The 25843-nt window shown below is 41.9% G+C and overlaps 1 protein-coding gene and 1 long non-coding RNA gene across 3 annotated transcripts in view; both read right to left on the minus strand.

Moving 5' to 3' along the window:
* Positions 1-25843, minus strand: part of dnajc17 (DnaJ (Hsp40) homolog, subfamily C, member 17) — a 130341-nt gene that overhangs the window by 98797 nt on the left and 5701 nt on the right. The gene's annotated exons all lie outside the window — the stretch shown is intronic.
* Positions 6983-16351, minus strand: LOC132210068 (uncharacterized). The gene is made up of 2 exons (XR_009446256.1): positions 16231-16351; positions 6983-7146 (listed from the first exon to the last, which is right to left on the minus strand). It is a non-coding gene; the product is annotated as an uncharacterized LOC132210068 (long non-coding RNA).

Consider the following 25843-nt stretch of genomic DNA (forward strand, 5'->3'; position numbering starts at 1 on the left):
TAAAACCAACATGGACTAAATTTCACCCAGTAGGTAACTAATATTCTAAAGTACGGAAACAATAACTCTTATTAATGTCTTAATGTGACCAAAAATCTCATGCTGCAGATAGATACTTTATAACACACTCTCCACAGAATTTATAGGGGAACAATCCACAGTCACTCACAACTTCCAATGGGTTCACCTATTCCCATTTCACAGAATCGAAACATCCAGACATCAATGAAGATCCTCTCCCTCAACCCTCTAATAATTCCCAAGTTGATCTTCAACAGTAAGCCTCCGGTCCAGTCACTATTTCCTCCAGCCATGCCAGAGTTAACCTTCTAGAGTCTTCAGATTGTCATGGGATGCATGTCTTGAACAAAGACATACTCCTTTCTACTGCACGCTGCTTGATAACTCAGGAGGTTCAGTAGCTTTCTCGCTTTTGCTGACCACATCAGAACTGTGCTATGTGCTTTATACTCAACCCAAGGTTTTACATAACATTGAAGTTGACAGTGTGCTAGACAATTTGATGATCTGACAGAAGATTCCAGAGAACAGTATACAAACATTCAACTTTGCCAGTTGAATTCACTACAATCTATTGCTGTTAATAGCCATTTTAGAATGAAATTCTCTCGTGACTTACATTACGTCATTTAAAACGGCACGGACATATGAGTTTTTTTGCAGTTCAATTAATTCAATTAGAACTAAAATATAAGTCAAATTTGGTAACTTTGAATTAAGAGTGGTCTGCATTTTGTTCCCTTCAATGCTGAGACTGTAAATTGCTGGAAAAGTCATTCAGCTGACCCATGAACTCCATCAACCAGAATTTCTCTGCAGCATTTCAAAACTGGGTTCTTATGGTTATTCTCTTCACTGATGAAGAATTACATCCAGTCCTTCTGAAGTGAAAGGGTTTAAACAGAGATGAATGCCAAAAGAAACAAAATGTACAGCCACTTTCTATCTCTGAGATGAAGACCGATACACAAGCTTTCCGCGTTCAGCATTGAAATCTGGGGCTGGAAATCTGGGCAGAAAAGGGTCCACGAAGAGGTTTGTGCAACAAAAAAAAGGAGATTTCAGTTATCCTCGCTATTTAGTGATTGTGCAGTGGGTGAGAATTTGGCAGAGAAAATGGCAAAGCTCAACTTGTGATGATGAACTCTAATTCACAGTGATCAGGTGTGTTAGGTTTATAGCCCCAACATTTAAGCAAATGAAAGTGGCCATTGTAGCAGGCAAAGAGCAGTGGTAGGAGACAGTAGGGATAGTTACCAAAGACAGAGATGAGTATTTAAAGTATTTTACAGAAAAATCTATATTCTATATTGATTATAATGAATGCAATATGTTTCACAAGAAATTCCCACAGAATCTGACCATGTGGAGAATGTTCTCCATTTTTCTGATATTCATTCTCCCCTCCACCCTCTCCTATACACAGCCTTATCTTAGAGTCTTAGAGCTGTACAGCGAGGAAACAGACCCTTTGGTCCAACTCATCCATGCTGACCTGATATCCTAAATTAATCTAGTCCCATTTGCCAGCATTTAGCCCAAATCCCTCTAAACTCTTACTATTCATGTACCCATCCAGATGTCTTTTAAATTTTGTAATTGTACCAGCCTCCACCACTTCCTCTGGCAACTCATTCCATACACACACCACCCTGTGTGAAAAGGTTGCCCTTTAGGTCATCTTTTAATCTTTCTCCTCTCATCCTAAACTTATGACCTTTAGTTTTGGACTCCCCCACCCCGGGGAAAAGACGCTGTCTATTCACCCTATCCATGACCCTCATGATATTATAAACTTTTATAAGGTCACTTCTCAGTCTCCGACTCTCCAGGGAAAACAGCCCCAGCCTTTTCACCCTCTTTCTGTAGCTCAGAACCTCCTTTTGCTCTACCCTTTCAAGTTTCACAACGTCCTTCCTACAGCAGGGAGGCCAGGATTGCATGAAGTTTTCCAAAAGTGGTCTAGCCAACGTCCTGTACAGTCACCACACAAGTCCTACACTCAGTGGACTAACCAATAAAGGCAAGCATACCAAACACCTTCTTCACTATCCTGTCTACCTGCAACTCCCCTTTCAAGGAACTATGAACTTGCACTCCAAGGTCACTTTGGTCAGTACACTCCTAAGTTGTTTTGCATCTGTTTTAGTTTGCTTTCAGAGAGGATCCATTCTCTCTCTTTAGTACCTTTACACTCACTTTACACCTTTTATTCCCCTTTCACCACTTAACAACACCTTTGTCTTTTGCTTTAGCCACTACATCGTCTGTTCCCTTTGCCCCTCCTCCACCTCTGTCCAAGTATATAAGAACCCATTTTCCACCCCGTCCAGTTCCAAAGAAGAGTCACATAGGACTCCAAATTTAGACTCTGTTTCGCTTTTCTCTGATGCTGCCAGACCTGCTGAGCTGCTGCAGCATTTTCTGTGTTCGTTTCATGTTTTATTCCCCATATTAACATATTATTGGTAAGGCTTTTGCAAAGGCTCTGGATAGTAGACAGATTAGTGAAGTTAGATCATGTGGGATTCACGGAGAGCTTGCCAACTGGATACAAAATTGGCATGATGATAGCAGACAGAGGGAGGTAATAGAGAGCTGTTTCTCGGGCTGGAGGCCTGTGACCAGCAGTGTTCTGCAGTGATTCCACATATTGTGTCCTTTGTTGTTTGTCATTTATATAAACAATTTGGATGCGTCCATAGGAAGCATTTTGTGAATGACATCAAATTTGGTAGTATAGTGGTCAGTGAAAAAGATTATCTAAGATTACAAAGGGATCTTAATCAATTGGGGCAATGGGCTGAGGAGTGTCAAATGGAGTTTAATTTAGATAAATGACAGGTGTTGCATTTTGGTAAGATGAGCAGGGCAAGAGCTATATACAGTAAATGGTAGGGCCTTGAGGACTGTTGTTGAACAAAGAGACCTAGCAGTTCAGGTACATAGTTCTTTGGAAGTTGCTTTGCAGATAAACAAGATGGTAAAGAAACATTTAGCATGCTTGCCTTCATTGGTCAAACCATTGAATATAGTGGTTGGGACATCAAGTTATGGTTGTACAGGATGTTGGTGAGGCCACGGATCTGTTTCCATGCTATAAATTTCTTCTCCAAATTTCCAATTTGCATGCAAATGACCAGCATTTTCAAATACACTGAACCAGAATGCCACAAGAAAGCGCATAAATTACCAAAGTTAGGAAAACAACTGTGAAGGAAGGTTCTGTATCACCTAAGCCTGTTGCTTACATCCAATTTGATGTCCTTGGTTTAATTTGGGGCACTATTCTATTCAGAATTGTCACTGTATTATTAAACGTATCTGATGCAGAAGCTGAATAGGAAAAAGTGAGGCTTAAAATTCGTAAGTACTGCAGTGTCAGAGAAGATTTCTCCCAACAAGAGGGGGAGCTTGCAGCAATCATGCACCCCTGCATAATGCTGCAAGTTAATATTAAGGCAGGGTAACACTAAAAGGGAAACATACAAGAAAATGTCAGGCTTCAAAACTGCTTGCATATGCAAAATTCTGGAGCAGATGCAACCCAATTGCAAAGCAGGATTACTTGCAAACCAGAGCTGAGGGAAAACAGGACATTGATCGACATCAGACATATAAATCACAAAAGTTGCAAATTCTTAAGGAAAAACATATGTGCACTCATAGACAAAAAGTGCTTTTCATGTGAACATGTATGTGGTTGTGGTCCAGTAAAACAGCTGGCTCTTTGGTGAAGAAGATAAAGATGGTAAAAGAAGTTAGAAGATGACACAGAATAGAAAGAAGAGGAGAAAACAAGCAAGAAGGGTGAAACTGCAAAAAGAAGAATGGGGTGTTTTACCATCCAGAACTAAGAGAAGAAGCATGTAGCCTGCTTTAGACAGCAAATTGTCGCCTGAATTTAGCCTCATTATAAAGCTTGCTCTGACTTTGTCTTAATAAGGCAGATTCAGAATTGAATATTCATTGTCAAACCCAATCCTGTACCACAAAGGGGACAAAACTAACAACTCCAGTGCTAATCTAAGTGGCACAGTGGAGGCATCCCTACTTGTGAGCCAGATGACCCAGGTTCAAGTCCCACCTGGTCCAGTGGTTTGCAATAACAGCTCTGAAAAGGTTGATGAGCAAAACACACCACAGTGCGTTGCTGGGAAAATGGTTCTGAAAAGGAACAGATATTTTTAAATTTCAAAGATAACTAAAAATGGATGTGTGTACTAAAATGAGTCTGGTCACCAGTCGGGCCATTATCTTTTGATAAAAAAACTCAGCAAATAAAACAATTTTCAGAAAGATGGTTTACATCTTAAAATATTTATTAGTCGCTCCTAATTCATTATTCCCATTTCTTTCCATAAAAATGTTGCTTGCTGCGGTATAGTTCCACAGGAACTGTTCAGTCTCTATGGTATGAAATACAACACTAGATACAGTCAGGCTTTGTGAATCTCACAGCATGATAAGCCCAGTTAAAAAGAGAAAAAGAGGACAAACTCAGCAGGTCTGGCAGCAGCTGTGCAGAAGGAACAGGGTTAACATTTCAAGTCCAACACGACCCTTTTTTTTCTCTCCACAGATTCTGACAGATCTGCTGAATTGCACCAGCACTTGATCTTTATTTCAGTTTTTCAGTGCCTGCAATATTTTATTTTTATACTAGCATCTTAAGTCCAGCTTGTTTCTATCCTCCACATGTTCAAAGAGATCCAAATATGGCAGTTTTACACAGGGCTTTATTCACAAGAAGCAGTGCAGAAATCCGTTGCTTTCCTCAACTTCATCCAAGAGGCTGAGGTTGCCCAGGCTAAAATCAGTTCATCCAGCACAGATCAGGGCTTTCATCCACAACTTTCTGGTCCAACCAGCTCAGGATTAGATCATATTTATTTATTGAATTATTTAACTGGTCCCCACCCGACCACTCTAGGCACAGAGACACATATGCACCCAAATGTGACTTTTTTTGTCTTTTATCTCTCATTTTATCCCCAAGGTTTGCTGCTCTGTCCCTTAAAAGCCGAGCAAGTGACATTGTTTCAAAGCCTCTGTCAATGCTGCCCTTGGCCTTGATGGTTGACATCTGCCAGTTCCTCTTTTCTGACAGCTAGCACCTCTCTTCAATTCTAAAGCTCCCAAATAATCTGAAATTGGGAATTCTGCATGCCTGAAAAATCATTTTTAAAGTTACTTTCCAAAACATTTTCTTGCCTTCAACTTTTCTTAGCTAGCTTCCTGCTTCTGAATTTTCCCTCAATGTTAGAGAAACAGATGTGAACATACAAAACATTCAAATTAAGCATAGAATGTGGTCCCTTGAGCATACTCTGATTCAGCAAAACCATGGCTGATCCAGTCGAGTTGCAAATTCCGAAAGAACTGTGTACAATATTTAAGAAGTGAACACATCAATGCCTTCAGTATAATGTCTTAACTTTGTGTTCAATTCCTCTCGTGACAAAAGATAGCCTTAATTACTTGCTATACCTGAATACTAATGGCTTGTGATTCAAGTTGCAGAACACCTAAATCCTTCTGCACCTCAAAAGTTCTGTAGTTATTCTCTGTTTAGGCAATATTTTCTTTTTTTTAAAAATTCTTCCTGCAAAACAGTGAACAATATCCATTTGTGTTCTTACTCTGTTTTCTGCCAGCTAATGGTCTATCCATGAGAGTATGTTACCTCCTTCTTTGATCTTACCACGTTCTTTTACCCTGCCCAATAACTTTTGGTTCCATGTCAAGTGTGTTCTATAAATCCAAGTACAGTACATATTGGCCTCCCCTTACCCAAAGAGCATTTTATGCTTTCAATGAACTTCAATTGATGAAATATGATTGCCCTTTCACAAAATCATGCTGACTCTTCTTGTTTGCCTGGAGTTTTTGGACCTCCTTGGTGTTTTCTACCGTGAAGACTGATGCAAAAGTACTTATTCAAATCCTCTGCCATTTTCAGGTTCTCAATTATTATTTCCGTAGCCTCATTTTCTCAAAAAAGGCCCATGCTCACTTAGACCTCTCCCATTTAATATATTTTAAGAAGCTCTTGCTGTTTGTTTTGATATTACTTGCTAGTTTTACCTCAATGTTTACTTTATCCCTGCTTTTTATCATCTTTTTGTTGCTGTTGCTTTAATTTTTATATTTTATTGATCCACTATCTTACAATTAATCTTTGTCACATAGTACTGTTTTCTTTCAATTTAATGCTATCCTTACCTTCATTGGTTAACTATGGTTGGTTTATCTGCCTTCCTAGAATCCTTCTTCCTTACTGAGATACATTCTTTATGAGAATTGAGCTAAATGGCTTATAGTTACTAGTGTTCTGCCTTCCTCTTTTCTTGAATATAAGGGTTATATTTGCTACTTTCTAGTCTGATGGAACCTTTCCAGAATCTAGTGAATTTTGGAAAATTAGTACAGAGGCTTCTGACAGTGGTGCTTCTAATGCTGGAGTTTGTTAAATTTGGGCTGTGAAATTGCTCCCTTTCCATTCTTCTGGTGTCAAGAGAATACAGACATTTCATCAGAGATAATGGGAACTGCAGATGCTGGAGAATCCAAGATAACAAAGTGTGAAGCTGGATGAACACAGCAGGCCAAGAAGCATCTCTGATGAATGGACCTTTCATTTTGTGAACTTCTGCTTTGTCCCTATAATTCAATACTTCCCTGCAGTTGTAAAATTGAAGATTGGGCACATATTTATAATGAAAAATTTAACTAGAGATGCTCTGCTGAGTTTGGTGAGGATGGAGTAATATGTAGGACAGCGCAGAACACACAGTTATGCAGAGATAAGTAGTGGTGAACTTGGGACATACACTATACAACTAACAGATTTCTTGCAGCGCAACGCATGATGCATCAGATAATATGCTGTGCTTTTTAAAAGCCAAACTATCAGCTTCTCATCAACAAAGTGTAACACAACGTAAATGAGACACATAAATGCATGTTTTTTTTTCTTTATTCATTAACAGGTTGCGGGCTTCACTGGCTAGGCATCATTTATTGCCCATCCCTAATTGTCCAGAAGGCAATTCAGAGTCAACCACATTGCTGTTGATCTGGTGTCACGTCGGCCAGACCAGGTAAGGATGACAGTTTCCTTCCCTAAAGAAAATAGTGAACCAGATGTCACATACAAGTGCCAAACACGTTACATACTTATTGAGTTTCCATAGCTATGCACACTACAGTGCAAGACCAAGTCTTCAATGGAAAAGGTGTTTCAACCATACATTCTATATTTATTTTCAAGTGATTGGACTCTAATTAGGTCGATACATTTAAATAGCCAAATAATAGCTAAATGGGAAGTAAATGGCTGAAGTTGTTTAACACAGAAGACAGTAGCAGGAGTAGGTCATTCAGCCTTTTGCCATCATTCATTATGGTCATGGCCGATCATCCAACTCAATAGTCTGTTGTTACTTTTCCCTCCTGTCCTTTGATCCCTTTAGCTAAGTGTTGTATCCAACTCCTTCTTGAAATCATACAATACTATGACCTCAACTGCTTTCTTTGGTAGCAAATTCCAGGGCTCACCACTCTCTGAGTGAAGAACTTTATCCTGATCTCAGCACTAAATGGTTTAAATTGTTTACCCTGTACCCTTAGACAGTGATCGCTAATTCTGGACTCCCCTGTCATCGAAAAAAATCCTTTCTGCCTCTACTTGTCTAGTTCTGTTAGTATTTTATAGTTTTCTACGAGATTCCCCTCTCATTCTTCTGAATTCCAGCAAGTATATTCTTAACCAACAACTTCTCCTCATACACCAGTCCTGCCATTTCCAGAAATCAGCCTGATAAACCTTTGTTGCATGCCCTCCATAGCAAGAACATCTTTCCTCAGAGAAGCAGACCAAAACTGCACACAATCTTCCTGGTGTAGTCTCACCAAGGCCCTGTATAATTTCAGCAAGACATCCCTGCTCCTGTACTCAAATTCTCTCGCTATGAAAGCCTACACACTATTTGCCTTCTTGAACTCCTGCTACGTCTACATGCTTACCTTCAGTGACTGGTTTACAAGGACACCCAGATCCTGTTACACACTCCCCTCTCTCAATTTATAGCCAAATAACAATCTACCTTTCTGTTTTCTGCTCCCAAAGTGGATAATCTTATACTTGTCTACATTATACTGCATCTGCCGTGCATTTGCTCATTCACTCAATTTGTCCAAATCGTACTGCAGCATACCTGCATCCTCCTCACAGCTTACACCCAGCTTAATATCAATTGCAAACGTAGAGATATTACATTCAGTTCACTAATCAAAATTAATATATATTGTGAATGGCCGGGGTCCTAGCTCTAATTCTTGTGGTGCCCCGCTAGTCACTGTCTGCCATTTAGAAAAAGACCCATTTATTCCCAGTTTTTGTTTTCTCTCTGCCAACAAGTTTTCTTAATACACTAACCTCAATCCCATGTCCTTTAATTACACATGCTAATCTCTTATGTAGGGCTTTATCAAAAGCCTTGTGGAGGTCCAAATAAACCATAACTATTGACACCCCCTCATCAACTCCCGGCTGAGGAGCTGCAAAACGTAAAATTTAGGTGTTACAATAATTACAGATAAACAAATTTACATAGTGGTTTCTCTTTGCTTTACACAAGACAGACAGACAGACACACACACACCTCTGAAAAAGCAAGCTGCAAACAATTATAGCTTTATGTCCAACTTTGGTATGCATACTTAACACTTGCATGAAGGGCTGGTAATTACAGGTCTGTACCAGTGGCTACCGTTTGGTTCAATGGATTAAGATTATAGAGGGAACATATTGCTGAACACAACGTGTATTTTACAAATTGTACATCACTGTCTATCTGTTTAGTAATTGTGATGATAATACTAACATACAGAGTTACGAGACAGCATTTAATGCAGTCCTTCAGAGCAGTCAAGAATGCAGTGAATGACAGGGGTACGGTAGGGTCATGCAGGGCAAATTCGGCAAGGCCACCCTTGTCCAATACCTAGCCTTAGAAAGACAGTGCCTAACTTTTTTTTGGGGGGGTGGGGAAGAGGAAGGGGAGGAAGGGCTTAGTGCAGGAATACTGCCCAGTGGCAACAGGATGTTAACTAATCTTGTTAATGAACCTTGTTAAGGGAATCTTCCCTGAACCCAGCCGAATTTAAAAGTTCAGAGATGGAACAGGACGTGCTTCATAAAGGGAGTGCAGCAAACTCTATTAGGTTTGCTGGCAGTCTACCAGGGTGGTCCCTCATCGAAAGGCTCTCAGTGTCCAACCGGAGGAAGGGGAATTGCTATCACAGGAACTAAATTCCGCCTGTACAGTCAATTATAGTGCCAATGGTAAACTACACAATTGTCAAGGTTTAAATGAAAGTAACAAGGGATTGATGGAGTTAAAAGTGTCACAGATCCTCTTATCATAATGATCAGTTCATGCCCCAGAGAAATATACAGGAAAACAGGGTAGAAGTACATAATGCGGCAGAATGCCACGCAGACATTTCCTGTATTGGGGCTCACACGCACAGGCATGGCACCAAGCCAGTGACTTGCAATGAAGCCCACTTTAAAAGTACACACAAGCAATACTGAGATGCAAAACACTATATTATTTTTTATTTTTGACAAATTTTATATTCACACAGAGGTGTTTGGGTTATGCAGTCAAACTTCCTACATTCCCAGTATTTTGGAGCTAATGGTACCCCATGCACCTTGCTGCCCTTTTACTTCTAAGTGGCAGAGGTCAGCATTTATGGAGGGGTTCTCAAACAATCATGAGATGCTATCGTACATTACGTAGACACATACTGTGGACAAGATATGCCAGTGACGGAGGATATTAGAATTTAGGATAATGGGGTAAGTGCCAGTCAGGCCAACAACTTTGCTCTGCATGGTATCTGGTTTTCCTGAGTGTAACTGGAGCTGCACCTATCCAGGCAAGTCCACATCACTCCTGATTCCAGTGCCTCTCGGGCACAGGAGTTATTTTGTAAAATGTGAAGATGAACCACTTTCTGCAGAATGGCCAGCCTCTGTCATATTCTAATGTCAAAAATTATGTGAAGCTATCCCAGCTGAATTTCAACCATGTTGGTGAGATACTGGTTTCAGAGGAAAAACAGGTTCCTTCTTCAAGGGCGCCATAGTAGTTAGTGCTGCTGACTCCCAGCGCCAAGGACCCAGTTCGATTCCACCCTCAGGCGACTGTCTGTCTGGAGTTTGCATAGTCTTCCCATGTCTGTGTGAGTTTACTCTGGGCAATGTGATTTTCTCCCACAGTCCAAAGATGTGCAAGTTAGGTGGACTGGCCATGCATGTATAGGCTAGGTGGATATGTCGTGGTAAATGCAGGCTCACAGGATCGGGATAGGGGGGTTGTGGGTCTGGATGGGACGCTCTTCTGACAGTCAGTGCAGACTTGATGGGCTGAATGGCGTCTTTCTGCACTGTAAGAATTCTATGATTCTAACATCGATATCCCGATTAAGAGTTTACAACAATTAATCCTTCACAATCACCTCTAATGATACCAAAAGAATTTATGAACTCAGGCCCTAGGAAGTTAAAGCCTTCCAATAGCGGAGCCATCAATAATGGAACAACAAAAATCAGGGGATCATTATCTATATAATCTATCCACATACGCTGACATAGTACTTGATGCAGGGACAATCTCTGGTAGACATTCCTCAGTTTCTTTATATTTGGGTTAGAATCATCACTCTGTAGTCCAACTTTATTCTGGACCCTATCAATCATTGGAGATGCCCATTTATGTCCACTCTACCACTTCAGCAAATAGTACCAGAAATCACAATGGTCAAATTGACGATTGTTCTATTTCGCAGGTTTGGTTAGAGACTGGCAAAGAACTACAGGTGCTGGAGATATGAAACAAACAAAAACAGAAATTTCTAGAGAAACTAGCAGGTCTGGCAGCATCTGTGGCAAGAAGGCAGAGTTAGCCTTTTGAATCCAGCGACCCTTCTTCAGAACCTTCTGCTTTCATTTGCTTCTAATCAAACCTCGCCCACTGGCCATGATATCCAGACTGGCAGTCTCTTTTTCTTCTAAAATATACTTAATTCACAAAAAAAATTGTAAATTATCAGTACAAATTTAACATTGGATAAAATCCAAAACTGCTCAGTCTCTTTCAACATAGTATTTGTCATAGGCCTCAAGAAAATGACCTTTCCCAATTGTGCCTTTGCTGTCATTGTGCAACAGAGTTTGGGCCAATCAGCAGATAGTCCTGGATCTTGAAATGTATCAGTCTGTAGCACCTAGTTGTTTATAATAATGCTTTGTACAGGAAAATCAGCAATTTTCAAGCAGCACAAAGGGGCATCTTTCAAAACAAGATGATCCTCAAAGGAGTAGCTGATGTTTATCATAGTGTGCATATTGCTGGGAACTGCCTGTGGAGCACAGTGCCAGTGTTACAGAGCTGCTCAGGATGAACTTTCACATCTCCATCCAGGTGTTTGCAAAGGAAATTTTCAGAAGGAGGTACACAGCACTCTCTTCCCTAGTGCAACCAGTGAGAGGAGGGGTTGAACTCCAGATATGCAGACAGGGAGGGCCTTCCCAACTACTAGATAAGCTGTATGTTGGCTTTTGTTTGAAAGTTTTGGTGGTAAAGTGCTCTGCCAGATAACTTTTAACAGTCTACTCCATGAACAATTCAACAGGATTTATTGTCTCCTTTTCCCACAGGACCTTGAGGACATTGCATGTGGATCAGTACCCAATTGTTTCTCTGCATAAAAGATTCACCACAAAGTGCCAGATTACCGTGCCCCGTGGCATTGTGGCAAGATTCGTCCTTCAGCATTCTGGACATAAACAGGACCTCAAAACACAGTACATGGTGCTTGGGTATCACTGGTCTACACATAGCTCGATGCAGTCTCTAAACTGGCACTGTCCACTGACTATTGGAGTCAGACCAATCACTGTCAGTCTCTAAGCTTCCCTGCCCACTGACCGTTACAGTCAGATTTACCATCGATGGTCCTTGTCTAGACAAGTCAGTCTGACTAAGTTGATCGCAGATCATGAGTGCCTACACCTCATGTAATTCCAAACGTCCACAGCTTATCCTCTCTATATAACTTAAAAATTTTACTTTTCAAAATGCTCCTGATAGCTCAGTCAATAAAGTTGTTCCATCAGAATATTCGAGTCACTGCCCACAGCTGGGGTTTAGAAATGAGAATTTAGTGCAAGTTTCACATCATGATGAAAATCTAGTATCTTTTATAAGACAGATACATAAACGATTATTGAGCAGGATCAAGGCATGCCATGTGATACGTTCCTCATCCTACAAAGCTGTTACATTCCCCAATCTGACACTACAAGAATGATGACCTGATTGGTGACGACAAACTAATCAGAGGTTAATGTCCTAATGAGAGGCAGTCAGACACTTGGCAATGTCTGTGTTACTGGACAGAAGTGGGGAAACTCACTTGTGAGTTTGACTGCCTTGTTCTAATAGTCAATAATAGGAGGCTGCATAAATTCTACTCAAACATAGGCTGTAATTCATCCGATAATAAAAACCTAATCAGCTGTCATCACACATGGTAAATTGCCCGGGTTAACTGAAGTGCAGGCATATGAAAACCATTACTGCTGCTGTATACAATACCTACATCTGCAACTCCAATCATAGATCACTCACCAAGTTGGCCACAAATTGTGCCGAGATATAGAGCCTGCATTGTTTACTGCTTCCTCAAAAAAGCAAACGAGCTCCCTTCAGTGCAGCAAGCCTGCTGTACAACTCCCAAAGGCAGTGTTAAAGATACGGGTGAATGGAGAACAGACACAAGCAAGGAGAGGAAGAGGGGACATGAGGAAGGGAACAGCTTGCGTCAGTGAGAGGAAAAATGGGAGCAGACAGGAGAAGAGGTTGATTTTAAATTTCCCTCTAATCAGAAAATCACACATTGACGCATTGAAACTCCAGAACAGCACAGACCAGAGCCATAATATCTGCAGGCTCAAAAACTGACCTTCCCCACTGACCTTATGTCCAAATAACCTTCAAATAAACTTAACCAGTCTTAACATAAATTACTCCACAAAAGCCATTAAGTCATGTTCTAAGATTGTTTATCTATCTTTCTACTTTCAGAAGATTTGGCAAAAATTGCTTTAAATTAGTAGCATATGAGTACTGAGCATGGCAACAGTACAGAGTGGAGTCTTAGGGGGAAGTCTACAAAGTTGCCTCCCCCAGCTGGCTGAGCGCTAAAGAGCGCAGTTGCTGAACTTGATCTGCAGCAAGTGGTAAGGGAATCAATGGGAGGGGAAAACCCACTAGGCCTCCTCCTCCCCAATCTACCTCTCACAGAGGTATCTATCCATGACTCATTGGTAGCAGAGGCCGCTGCACAGTCCTTGTAGAGATGGAAGTCCCGATTTCAGGTTGAGGCTACTCTCTCCATCATACGAAGTCACAGATGTGGAACAGATCTAGCAAGTCAAAACTGGGTATCCATGTGGTGCTTTTAGCCACCTGCAACAGCAGAATTACATTCAATCACGATCAGTATAATCATGCTGGAAGAGCAATCCAGGTTCAAAGAAGGGTGCACGATGGAAAGCCAAGAGCAGCACCAGACATACCTCAACTTACGGTGTCAACTTGGTGAAGCTACAACACAGGATTACTTGTGTGCTAACAGTGAAAGCAGTATGTAATTCATACAATGATACTACATACAAAGAGGCTATTCAGTCCTTCACGCCAGAGACAGTTAATTCCATAATTAATTCCATAACCTAGTTCTACCATAGTAACCCTTAATCTTTTTGTTCTCGTTAAATATTTGCCCAACTCCCTTCAGAAAATTAATACTGAACGTGTCTTGGCTACACAAGAAGGCAAAGCATTTCAAGTCATAACTCAGGTAGTTAAAGCTAAAAAAAACCCCACAACCAATGAATCAGACTGAAGTTCTGCAGTCCACCCACACAGAATCATAGAATCCCCACATGTGGAAGCAGGCCATTTGGCCTAGCAAGTCCACACCGACCCTTCGATGAGCATCCCACCCAAACCCACCCTATCTCTGCACCCCTACATTTCCCATGGCCAACCCACCTAGTCTGTACATCTTTGGATTTTGGGAGGAAACCCATGCAGACACAGGAAGAATGTGCAAACTCCACACAGATAGTCATCCAAGGCTGGAATCAAACCTGGGTCCCTGGTGCTGTCCCAGAATGCCACCATGAATAATGGTGAACATTTAAAGAAAAACACTCAAGGAGAACTTCTATCACTTACAATGGAGGCACGGAAGGCATCACCTGCAACTTCCATTTCAAGCTACTCATGAACCTGACTTGGAATTCTTCCACCACTCCTTCACTCGTTCAAAATCCTGGAACTCCCTTCCTAACAGCATTGTGGGTGTCCCCAAAGCCCAAGGGCTACAGCAGTTCAAGAAGGCAGGTCACAATTACATTCTCCGGTGCAACTAATAAATGTTGGCCTTACTAGAAAAGCCCACATCCAAAGAACAAAACAAAATAATGTACATTATTTTCAAATTGTTATGTGGAACAATGTTACATTGACTTAACCTGATCATTACTTCAGCTCTGTACTGTGGATTGGAGAAGTTTAGTCATTCCAAGTTTTATCTCATTTGGTGTAGTCTAGGTGTGCCTTGGGAGAGACTGAATAAATACATTCAAAAAAGCCAGCTTCATGTTCAAGATATTGTTGGGATGATTGGGGGTATTCACTGTACCCCAGGTCACTTTATTTTACATGAAGCTGCAGGGCAAGGCAAGTTATCTCTTAGAATGCAAGCTGCTGAGACTACTTTCAGGTGAGAGAGATGCCATTGAAATATGGAAGATATCCATGGCTAACCAGCATCCATAAAACATACAAATATCTACACTTGAGCATCAAGTTCTTGCTTCACCTAATTTAGTGCTCCCATCTCTGCAAATCTGAACCATAAGCTCAAATTAGAACTGCTTTTGTGTGAAGACTGTATTGTATTACGTGCTCTTAACTTTAAAGTGTGGTCTCAGAACCTCACTGAACCTCAACAATATGAAAATCAGAGGTAGAAATGCACAAGGGTTGTGTGTGTTCCTGGTGTGCTTGAGAATCAAGCTGTAAATCCTCTCAATTTGCCAATGCTGTCAACCTTTGAGTATTTTACTCTGCATTACCAATCCTTTCCCTCAGCAGCAACTTTACTGCAGCATATTTCCAGAAGAGCTAACTGGGGTTCACCAAACGGTGACCAGATTGAGATCTAACAAACTCAACACATGCCAAGGAGAAGGCCTAGAAACTTTGTTAATTAATAACAACAACTCATACCTTTGTAACCCAAGCTACTAGGGCCCCAAGGGGATTGTGCCAGTTTCGAGAGAGGAGAAATCATGATTCATGAACCATGCACCAAACTCATTTGACTTAACAAAATAGGCAGAGCCAAATTACAGTGACCATAGTTATCTTGATAAACTGTAACCCTGCTGCTGTAGCCCGTTAGATTAAAAGACAGATGAGCTTTAACTTTAAAATTTGCAGTCCCTAAGTAAAGCAGCAGCTTTCCATGGACTGAGAGATTCATGGAACTATCATGCCTCAATGTTAAATACATTTTTGGTATGTTGAGAACAGCAGTGTTATAGTGCCACTTGCTGGACAGGAATTTTATAACTCCCAAATTGATTCAGTTAAGAGTCAATGCAACTCATCTGCTTGTGTGCTCCTGTTAACCTTCCCGTATTCAGCAATTAATTTTTGTTAATCAGTAGACATTTTTCATTCACGAAAGACACTATGTATACAGTTTGTAGTGAGGCTATAGAGAGGAAACTATCACTTCACAAATTAATTTATTTCCCTAGGCAAAACCTGTGTTCTGACAGTAGGTAAGTTGTACTGTCAGCTTGTTCTTACAAATAATTAATAGGACTTTGACATTGTTGCTTTGTTTGCACCTGCACCCCAGCAGTGCACCAAAAATACTAAGATTATGATGACCAGAGTATAAACACAGGATATGTAGAAAGAAATTGAAGGTCTTGTTGCGCAGTGGGTAGTGCCCCTGCCTCTGAGCCAGAAGGTCCAGGTTCAAGTCATGCTCCAGGACTTGACGGTTAACATTTGGACCTATATGTCAAAACATGTTGATTATTACCTGTAAAGTCTTCCAATATGCCAAAGGCAGGCATCGAGAGCTGGACAGACCTCTGGTCAGCCGTGCTCAATATGAACTGGAGCCTCTCAGGCTACAGCCTCTGGTGATGAGCTCCAAGAAACAGAGTCTGGAAATGGACATAACAATGTGCCTTGATGAACTCGTACATCACGAAGGAAACTAAAGAGGAAATAACAACTACTTATTTTTATTCAGTGCAGCACTTTTCACAACTGAAATCTCTGTCTTTCACAGTGAATGAACTACTTGTTTCAAAAGTTCTGTCAGTGTTATAATTTATATTGCAGAAAACACAGTAGTCAATGGGTGCGCATCAGCTACCCAAAAAGAAATTTGAAGGTGGCCAGATAATCTGTTTTCTTACGATGTTAATTGACAGATAAATGTTGACTAGGTCACTGTGGATAACACCCCTCCTCTTCTTCAATATGCTATCATTGGGATTTTTCACATTCATCCAAACAGGCCTTCAGTCTAATGTCTCATTCAAAAGATACCACCTCTGGCATTGCACTGCTCTCTTACTACCGCACTGGAGAGTTAACCTTTAGTTTTGTGCTCTAAGTCCTGGAGTGGAACTTCAACCTGGAACTCTGTGACTCAAAACGAAGATGGGCAACTGCTGATAGGCAAAGGCACAAAAGAGAATCAGGCCAAGAAGGGAGAAGAAGCTTGGAAGAATTTTGTGGGGTCGAACATGTATAAGAACAAAATTGCTTTTAATTACTCACACTGTCTATACACCTCTACGCTAGTTTCATGCGTGTTAGGATCCCTACACAACAACCGGGCTGCCAATTTCTGCAGTGCTACTGATGGTAACATGCAGTAGATAAGGACAAGGAGGTATCAGAGAGTTACTTACATTCAGTTTCCAGTGCGCAAATTATCGGCCAGCTTGAGCGGTGAAGCAGCGAATGAAAGCAAGAAAATCTGATACAAAGTTAGCGAACTGTATTGGAATAGAATCACAGATTTGTTGCAGCATGGATGTAGGCCATTCGGAAAATCATGTCTACCTTGGCTCTCCAAACATGCAAGTCAGAATGTGCCATTTTCCAGTCTTCTCTCTGTAACCCTCCATATTCTTCCTTCTTAAATAACAGTCAAATTCCCTTTGAATGCCTTGACTGAATCTTGCTCTACCACACTCTCAGACAATTCATTCCAGATCCTAACCACTAAATGTGTGAAAGAAGTTTCTTATGCCAGTTATATGATGTGAAGTGTGTGATTTATATATTTTGGTATTATTTATTTTTGAGTCTTGATTTTTGAATTTTAACTAGTGGCACATAGACTTCGTGTGCCTGAAGGGGTTTACTGATTAACTTGTACACCTTAACTTTTGTAGCTATGATGATGTCTTTTAATACACAGTGTGAGAGAGATAGTTTTGGGGACTGATGGATTTGTGTTTACACTGGGAGATTTTATTAATGAACAAAGTAAACAGTGTAGTACATTAAGCTTTCAGACATCATTTTGAATATTTATTAATTTTGGAGGGGCTTAGGCAAAACACCCATAGCTTTAGAAAATAGCTTTTTAACTTCCAAACAAAACCAGAAAGTGCTGGAGAAACTTAGCAGGTCTGGCAGTATCCATAGAGAGAAAAACAGATCTACCTTTGAGTTCAGTGACCCTCTGTCAGCTTTTTAGTTTCAGTTTGGGCAGTTCTGCACGGTGTTTAGATAAAACTGGCTGTGTACAGGAACTGTTTTAATTGCAATAGGAAAATGGAGAAGGTAGTTTAGATTTATAAAAAAAAGGTTACATTATTGAAAAAAGTTTAAGCTCGGTTATATATCAATAATGGAAAGAGGTTATCATATTCTCATGATTGTGAATTGAAGCCACAGCCACAGGTCCTGCGGATTTGAGGGTGGCTAATGTTGCCCCAATTTTCAAGAAAGGAGGGAGAAAGAAAACAGGAAATTATAGACCGGTTAGCCTGACGTCAGTGGTGGGAAAGATGCTGGAGTCAATTATAAAAGATGAAATTATGACTCATTTGGATAGCAGTAACAGGATAGGTCAGAGTCAGCATGGATTTACAAAGGGGAAATCGTGCTTGACTAATCTTCTGGAATTTTTTGAGGATGTATCTGTGAAGATCGACAAGGCAGAACCAGTGGATGTAGTGTACCTGGACTTTCAGAAAGCCTTTGATAAAGTACCACATAGGAGATTGGTGAACAAAATTAGGGCACTGGATATTGGGGGCAAAATACTGACTTGGATTGAAAACTGGCTGGCTGACAGGAAACAAAGAGTAGTGATAAACGGGTCCTTTTCGGAATGGCAGGTGGTGACCAGTGGGGTACCACAAGGTTCGGTGCTGGAACCGCACCTGTTTACAATATACATTAATGATATAGATGAAGGCATGAAAAGTAATATTAGCAAATTTGCTGATGACACAAAGCTGGGTGGCAGGGTGAAATGTGAGGAGGATGTTATGAGAATACAGGGTGACTTGGACAGGTTAGGTGAGTGGACGGATGCATGGCAGATGCAGTTTAATGTGGATAAATGTATGGTTATCCACTTTGGTGGCAAGAACAGGAAGGCAGTTTACTATCTAAATGGAGTCAAGTTAGCTAAAGGGGAAGTACAACGAGATCTAGGTGTCCTTGTACATCAGTCAATGAAAGCAAGCATGCAGGTACAGCAGGCAGTGAAGAAAGCTAATGGCAGGCTGGCCTTCAACAACAAGAGGAATTGAGTATAGGAGCAAAGAGGTCCTTCTGCAGCTGTACAGGGACCTGGTGAGACCCCACCTGGAGTATTGTGTGCAGTTTTGGTCTCCAAATTTGAGGAAGGACATTCTTGCTATTGAAGGAGTGCAGCGTAGGTTCACGAGGTCAATTCCCGGAATGGTGGGACTATCATGTTGAAAGATTGGAGTGACTGGGCTTGTATACACTTGAGTTTAGAAGGATGAGAGGGGTTCTGATTGAGACGTACAAGATTATTAAGGGATTGGACACTCTGGAGGCAGGAAGCACGTTTCCGCTGATGGGTGAGTCTAGAACCAGAGGATACAGTTTAAAAATAAGGAGTAGGCCATTCAGAACAGAGTTGAGGAAAAACTTCTTCACCCAGAGATTGGTGGATATAGGGAATGCTCTGCCCCAGAAGGCAGTGGAGGCCAACTCTCAGGATACTTTCAAGAAAGAGATGGATAGAGCTCTTAAAGATAGTGGAATCAAGGGTTACGGGGATAAGGCAGGAACAGGGTACTGATTGTGGATGATCAGCCATGATCGTAATGAATGGTTGTGCTGGCTCGAAGGGCTGAATGGGCTACTCCTGCATCTATTGTCTATTGTCTAAGACAAACCTTACATGGGATAGAGAAGGGCTGATGTTTCAGTGCTGTAATGGGATATTGTTGGGATTAATAGGGTTGTATTTTGCAAAGACCATACCTTTTTATTCTTCTGTATTTTTGATTACTGACTGAAATGGGAAAAGAACTGGCTTAAAAACTAAGGATTGTTGAAGGATGACTGTACTTTTCAAGCAAGTAATGTAACACACATTGTAAATGCTATTTACAAAGCTATCCGTTCAAGAAGTGAGGAAAAACCTAGTTACAGACAAGCTGGAGAGATAATGGGAACTGCAGATGCTGGAGAATCCAAGATAACAAAGTGTGGAGCTGAATGAACAGAGCAGGCCAAGCAGCATCTTAGGAGCACAAAAGCTGAGGTTTCGAGCCTAGACCCTTCATCAGAAAAGGGGGATGGGGAGAGGATTCTGAAATAAATAGGGAGAGGGGGGAGGCGGACTGAAGATGGGTAGAGGAGAAGACAGGTGGAGAGGAGAGTATGGGGGGTGGGGAAGGTAGAGAAGGGATAGGGAAGGATGGACAGGTGAAGGGGACGGGATGAGGTTAGTAGGTAGGAAATGGAGGTGCGGCTTGAGGTGGGAGGAAGGGGATAGGTGAGAGGAAGAACAGGTTAGGCAGGCGGGGACAAGCTGGGTTGGTTTTGGGATGCGGTGGGGGAAGGAGAGATTTTGAAGCTGGTGAAATCCATATTGACACCATTGGGCTGCAGGGTTCCCAAGTGGAATAGGAGTTGTGTTCCTGCAACCTACAGGTGGCATCACTATGGCACTGCAGGAGGCCCAGGAAGGAATGGGAGGGGGAGTTGAAATGGTTCACGACTGGGAGGTGTAGTTTTTTATTCTGAACCGACCATGGTGCTCTGCAAAACAGTCCCCAAGCCTCTGCTTGGTTTCCTTAATGTAGAGGTAGCCACACCGGGTACAGCGGATGCAATATACCACATTGGCGGACGTGCAGGTGAACATCTGCTTGATGTAGAAAGCCATCTTGGGGCCTGGGATGGGGGAGGGGGAGGTGGTGTGGGGGCAGGTGTAGCACTTCCTGCGATTGCAGGGGAAAGTGCCGGGTGTGGTGGGGTTGGAGGGGAGTGTGGAACGGACAAGGGAGTTGTGGAGAGAGTGGTCTCTCCAGAAGGCAGACAAGGGTGGGGATGGAAAAATGTCTTTAGTGCTGGGGTCGGATTGTAGATGGCGGAAGTGTCGGTGGACGATGCATTGTATCCGGAGGTTGGTGGGGTGGTATGTGAGGACTAGGGGTATTCTCTTTTGGCAGTTATTGCAGGGGCGGGGTGTGAGTGATGAGGTGCGGGAAATGTGGGAGACACGGTTGAGGGCATTCTCAACCACTGCGGGGGTGGAAGGGGGTGAAGTTGCAGTCCTTGAAGAACGAGGGCATCTAGGATGTACGGGAGTGGAATATCTCATCCTGGGAGCAGATGCGGCAGAGGCGAAGGAATTGGGAATAGGGGATAGAATTTTTGCAGGAAGGTGGGTGGGAGGAGGTGTATTCCAGGTAGCTGTGTGAGTCGGTGGGCTTGAAAATGGACATCGGTTTGTAGATGGTAGTCTGAGATGGAGACAGAAAGGTCCAGGAAGGTGAGGGATGTGTTGGAGATGGTCCAGGTGAACTTCAGGTTGGGGTGGAAGGCGTTCCACCTTCTATCCTGGGCCTCCTGCAGTGCCATAATGATGACACCCGCAGGTTGCAGGAACACAACTGATATTCCGCCTTGGAACCCTGCAGCCCAATGGTATAAATGTGGATTTCACAAGCTTCAAAATCTCCCCCCCCCCCACTGCATCCCAAAACCAGCCCAGCTTGTCCCCGCCTGCCTAACCTGTTCTTCCTCTCACCTAACCCCTCCTCCCACATCAAGCCGTACCTCCATTTCCTACCTACTAACCTAATCCTGTCCCCTTCACCTGTCCATCCTTCCCTATCCCCTCCCTAACTTCCCCCCAATACTCTCCTCTCTACCTGTCTTCTCCTCTATCCATCTTCAGTCCGCCTCCCCCCTCTCCCTATTTATTTCAGAATCCTCTCCCCATCCCCCTTTTCTGATGAAGGGTCTAGGCTCGAAACCTCAGCTTTTGTGCTCCTAAGATGCTGCTTGGCCTGCTCTGTTCATCCAGCTCCACACTTTGTTATCTACAGACGAGCTGGAGCTCGGAAGCTGTGATGACTGGTGATCTGACTGGGAAATCACAACTGGAGGTTGTGAAATGGACAGCAGTTATCCATGACAAAGGCATCCTGCCTGCAAAGAACTATGGATTGGTTCCCGAATAGCTGAACAGCTTAAGATGCGTGGATATTTGGATCAGGATCCATTGGACATTGGAAGGTACTGCTTTTGCTTTACATGAAAAGCATCCGAAACCTGAAGTTAGCCAGTTTATTCTCGCTCTTCATTTGCTGTAAGCTGTGACTTTTACTTAAGAAGTCAGAAACTTTATATGCATGAACTAGTCACCTGGCACCATCAAGTGAGTTTAAAGAAGGAAGACTGGGTGTTTCGATCAGCAAAAGGATCATCTTAGGAAACCTTCCTACAGGGACCATCTTCCATGCCTTTGCTTTCTCTAATAACACCCTTTTCTTGTGTCTGCATGTGGACGCGTATTGCAGGGAGATTATTATATGGTGGATTAGAGTTTTACCTAGTACAGTTATGTATCAGTTTATAATTGTTTATCTATCTCATCTGTGCTGTCAACCTGACTCTAAGATAGGTAAATTGGGGAATTCTCCACTTATTTTCAAGTCTTTAACTTTTATGATGACTCCGGGAATAGTGAAGGCTTCATTGCCAGCATGTTACCCCAGTGACGTTAACATATTTTAATGTGTTTCCAAGTGTTTAAATTTGTGCTTTATGTAGCTTTGTTTTCCTTAATTACCTTCAAATTCTTGCGCAAATCTTTTGTTGAATCTGTAGCAGTGTGAATTTGTGCTTTAGTGAAAGGCCTCCTTGTTAAAACCAACAAACAAAAACCTATCAAGCCAGGCTTCAATCCAAGATGTCTTGTCTGTAATATATCATAACATTTTTGTTTCTTCTTGTCACTTGCTTTAAATCTTGGCTCTCTTGTTTTCGGTTCTCGCACACCTGCAAACAATTTCTCCATCTGCTCCATCCAGACCCTTCATGATCGTGAATACATCTATCAAAAGGTTCCATAGGAATCAGAATAGTTTCTTGTGTTTCAAAGAGTATATTTGTCAAGCCTTATCCTATACAATCAGTATAGACTCATTATCTTATTATTATGGGACAGTATCAAGAAAACGCTTGTCATTAAGAAATTTGATGTCATGAAGCAAGGGCTGCTGCAGAGTTAACTGCTCTCACCATTCTGTCACAACTGTACCAGCTATGATCTCCAAGCTCAGCTCAGTTTGAATTGACGGTCTTTTTTAATCCATAGGTCTTGGTATTAGCAGAAGCCATAAGTAACTTTTTAAAATTTCATCCAATCTAACTGCATAAAGACCAGAGCAATGTATACACTCTCAAGGAATTCTGTGCAAAGTGACCATTGCAAGCTACATACCATACTAACTTGTCTCAATCATTTATTTTTCAAACAGAATAATTATCCACAACACCAAGAGAGCACTATATACAGACATAGCCGATTTCATCAGCCTCTGGGGACAAACTGAGTAGGTCTTCTTCTTCACCACCATTCAACCCCAGCCCTCTCCAGCCACTCTGTTGTTTGGGAAAAACCCTTGCTGAAGAAGGTGGGAGAGGCTACTCCTGGAGGATGGGAGTGCAGCTGCTTCCCCTCAATCAGGAATGACCCACTCTATTTCCAGAGATAATGGGAACTGCAGATGCTGGAGAATCCGAGATAAAGTGTGAAGCTGGATGAACACAGCAGGTCAAGCAGCAACTCCTAAGATGCTGCTTGGCTTGCTGTGTTCATCGAGATCCACACACTATTTCCAGATTGGCTGGCAGTGTTGCTTTGTTGCTGTGCACATTCGCCACCTGCTGGTGGTGTTTACAATAAATGCACCCTTTTCTCAAATAAAAACTATGAACTGAATTTTGCAATTTAAGAGAAATTAACACTTTTGGTGAACTTTTATGTTCAATGGAAATTAAAACAAGGCTCAGTGTTGAAATGATTTAAATTTTTAAAAGACATCTAAAGTACATATAAGAAATCGATTCAGAGATAGTGGGAACACTATGTGAAGAAGGGTCCACACTTAAAATGTCAGTTTTCCTGCTCCTCTGATGCTGCTTGGCCTGCTGTGTTCATCCAGCTCTACACATAGTTATCTCTACACGTAAAAAATGTTTGGAGGAATACAGGCCAAGTGCAGGCAGGTGGGGCTAAATTTATTGGGATTACAATTGGCATGGACTGGTTGGACCAAAGTAATGACTCTAACTCCTAACAATAGTCCATTGTCAAAGCAAATATATTGATGTAGACCCACTGATAATCCTTGCTTGTGAATAACTGTTCAAGCTGTGTTCAATTGTTACATGAAATGTGAATGTATACTAACAGTATCAACATCAAGCATTCCCAATATGGATTAATTGCAGAAATACATTCCACTCAATACGAACATCAGCAACTAAATGCCATTTGAGCAATGGTAATCATAAATTATTTCACACTAAATGGTCACCACAAATTAGAGCTAATTGCAACAACAGGATTCACGTCACAGCAGAACCAAGCACCTAGCAAAAACAGAATTGACTTTTCATTAATTTTAATTAGAGTTAATTTGGATAGTACAGTGGGTCAGAGGTTAGCATTGCTGCCTCACAGTACCAGGGACTCAGGTTCAGTTCCAGCCTTGGGTAGCTGTCTGTGTGAAGTTTGTACATTCTCCCTGTGTCTGTGCAGATTTACTCCGGGTACTCCAATCTCCTCCCACAGTCCAAAAACGAGCAGGTTAGGTGGACTGGCCACATTAAGTTGCCCCAGAGTGTCCAGAGATGTGTAGGATGTGGATTTTTTTAAATGCTGGGTTACAGGGACGGTGACTGGGTGAAACGCTATGTGGAGTGTCAGTGTACTCGATAACCAAATAGCCTTTTTATGCACTGTAGGGAATCTGTGACTTCTAATGCATCTTGCAGTTGAGTTGAGTTGAGTTGACAGCAAACGTGGGCATTGCTGCTAGGTCAATATTTGCTGACCTATCCCGAGCTACCCTTTAGAAGGTAGTGGTGAGCTGTTCTCTTGAATTGCTGCAGTCCTCGGGGTGTAAGGAAAATTAACAAAGCAGCTAGGAAGGGAGTTTCCTCGTATTGACCCTACAAATGTGAAGGAACAACAACAATATAGTCACAAGTCAGATGTTGGAGAAGCTGTGACTTGGAAAAGAATTCAAAGGTGGTGGTGTTGCCATACATCTGGTGCCACTTTCCTACTAGGTGGTAGAGGTTACTGAGGAAAAGTCCTGTGAATAGTGACTTGTTGAGATGCTGCATTGCACCTTGTTCACGGTACATACTGCAGCCAGTCAGAGATCGTAAGAACTGCCGATGCGGGAGTCAGTGAACCTGTCCATCTTCTCTCCCACCTATCTGCTCCTCCCACCTCACTGACCAATCCTCACCACTGCCAACGTGTACACACCTATCATCATCACACCTACCTTCCCCAGTCCCACTCCTGCTCTCTCTATTTATTTTGGAGCTCCCTTCCCTCTCCCCCATTTCTAAAGAAAGGTCATGACCTAAAATGTCAACTTTCCTGCTCCTCTGATGCTGCCTGACTTGCTGTGCTCCTCCAGCTCCACACTGTTTTATCACATACTGCTGCCAATCTGTGTTGTTGGTGTGGAGTCAATATTTCCACTGATTGAATCAGTGCTGATCAAACAGACTGTTTTATCTTTGAGAGTCAATACCTGTTTCAAAATTTCCAGCCTCTGAGCTGCTGGTGTGGCCACAAATGTTTATAAGTGTTGTCCAGTCCAGTTCCTTGTCAATTGTAACCTCCAAGCTGTAAATCGTGCGGGTTTCAGCAATGGAAATGTTATTGAATGTTAAGGTGTGATAGAATTGAGGACTGTCACAGTTATACAATATGATACAGCACAAGGACAGGCCATTCAGCCCATCAAGCCTGTGCTAATTCCTAGTCCTTATTTAGATCCTCTACACATCGCCCATGCCCGGTATCAATCCGCCTGTTTGCCTAATGTTCATGTATCTATCAAAAACATCTTGAACATTACTAATGTGCCTGCTTC

This window comes from Stegostoma tigrinum, chromosome 10, assembly GCF_030684315.1.
Source record: "Stegostoma tigrinum isolate sSteTig4 chromosome 10, sSteTig4.hap1, whole genome shotgun sequence".
Taxonomy (NCBI): domain Eukaryota; kingdom Metazoa; phylum Chordata; class Chondrichthyes; order Orectolobiformes; family Stegostomatidae; genus Stegostoma; species Stegostoma tigrinum.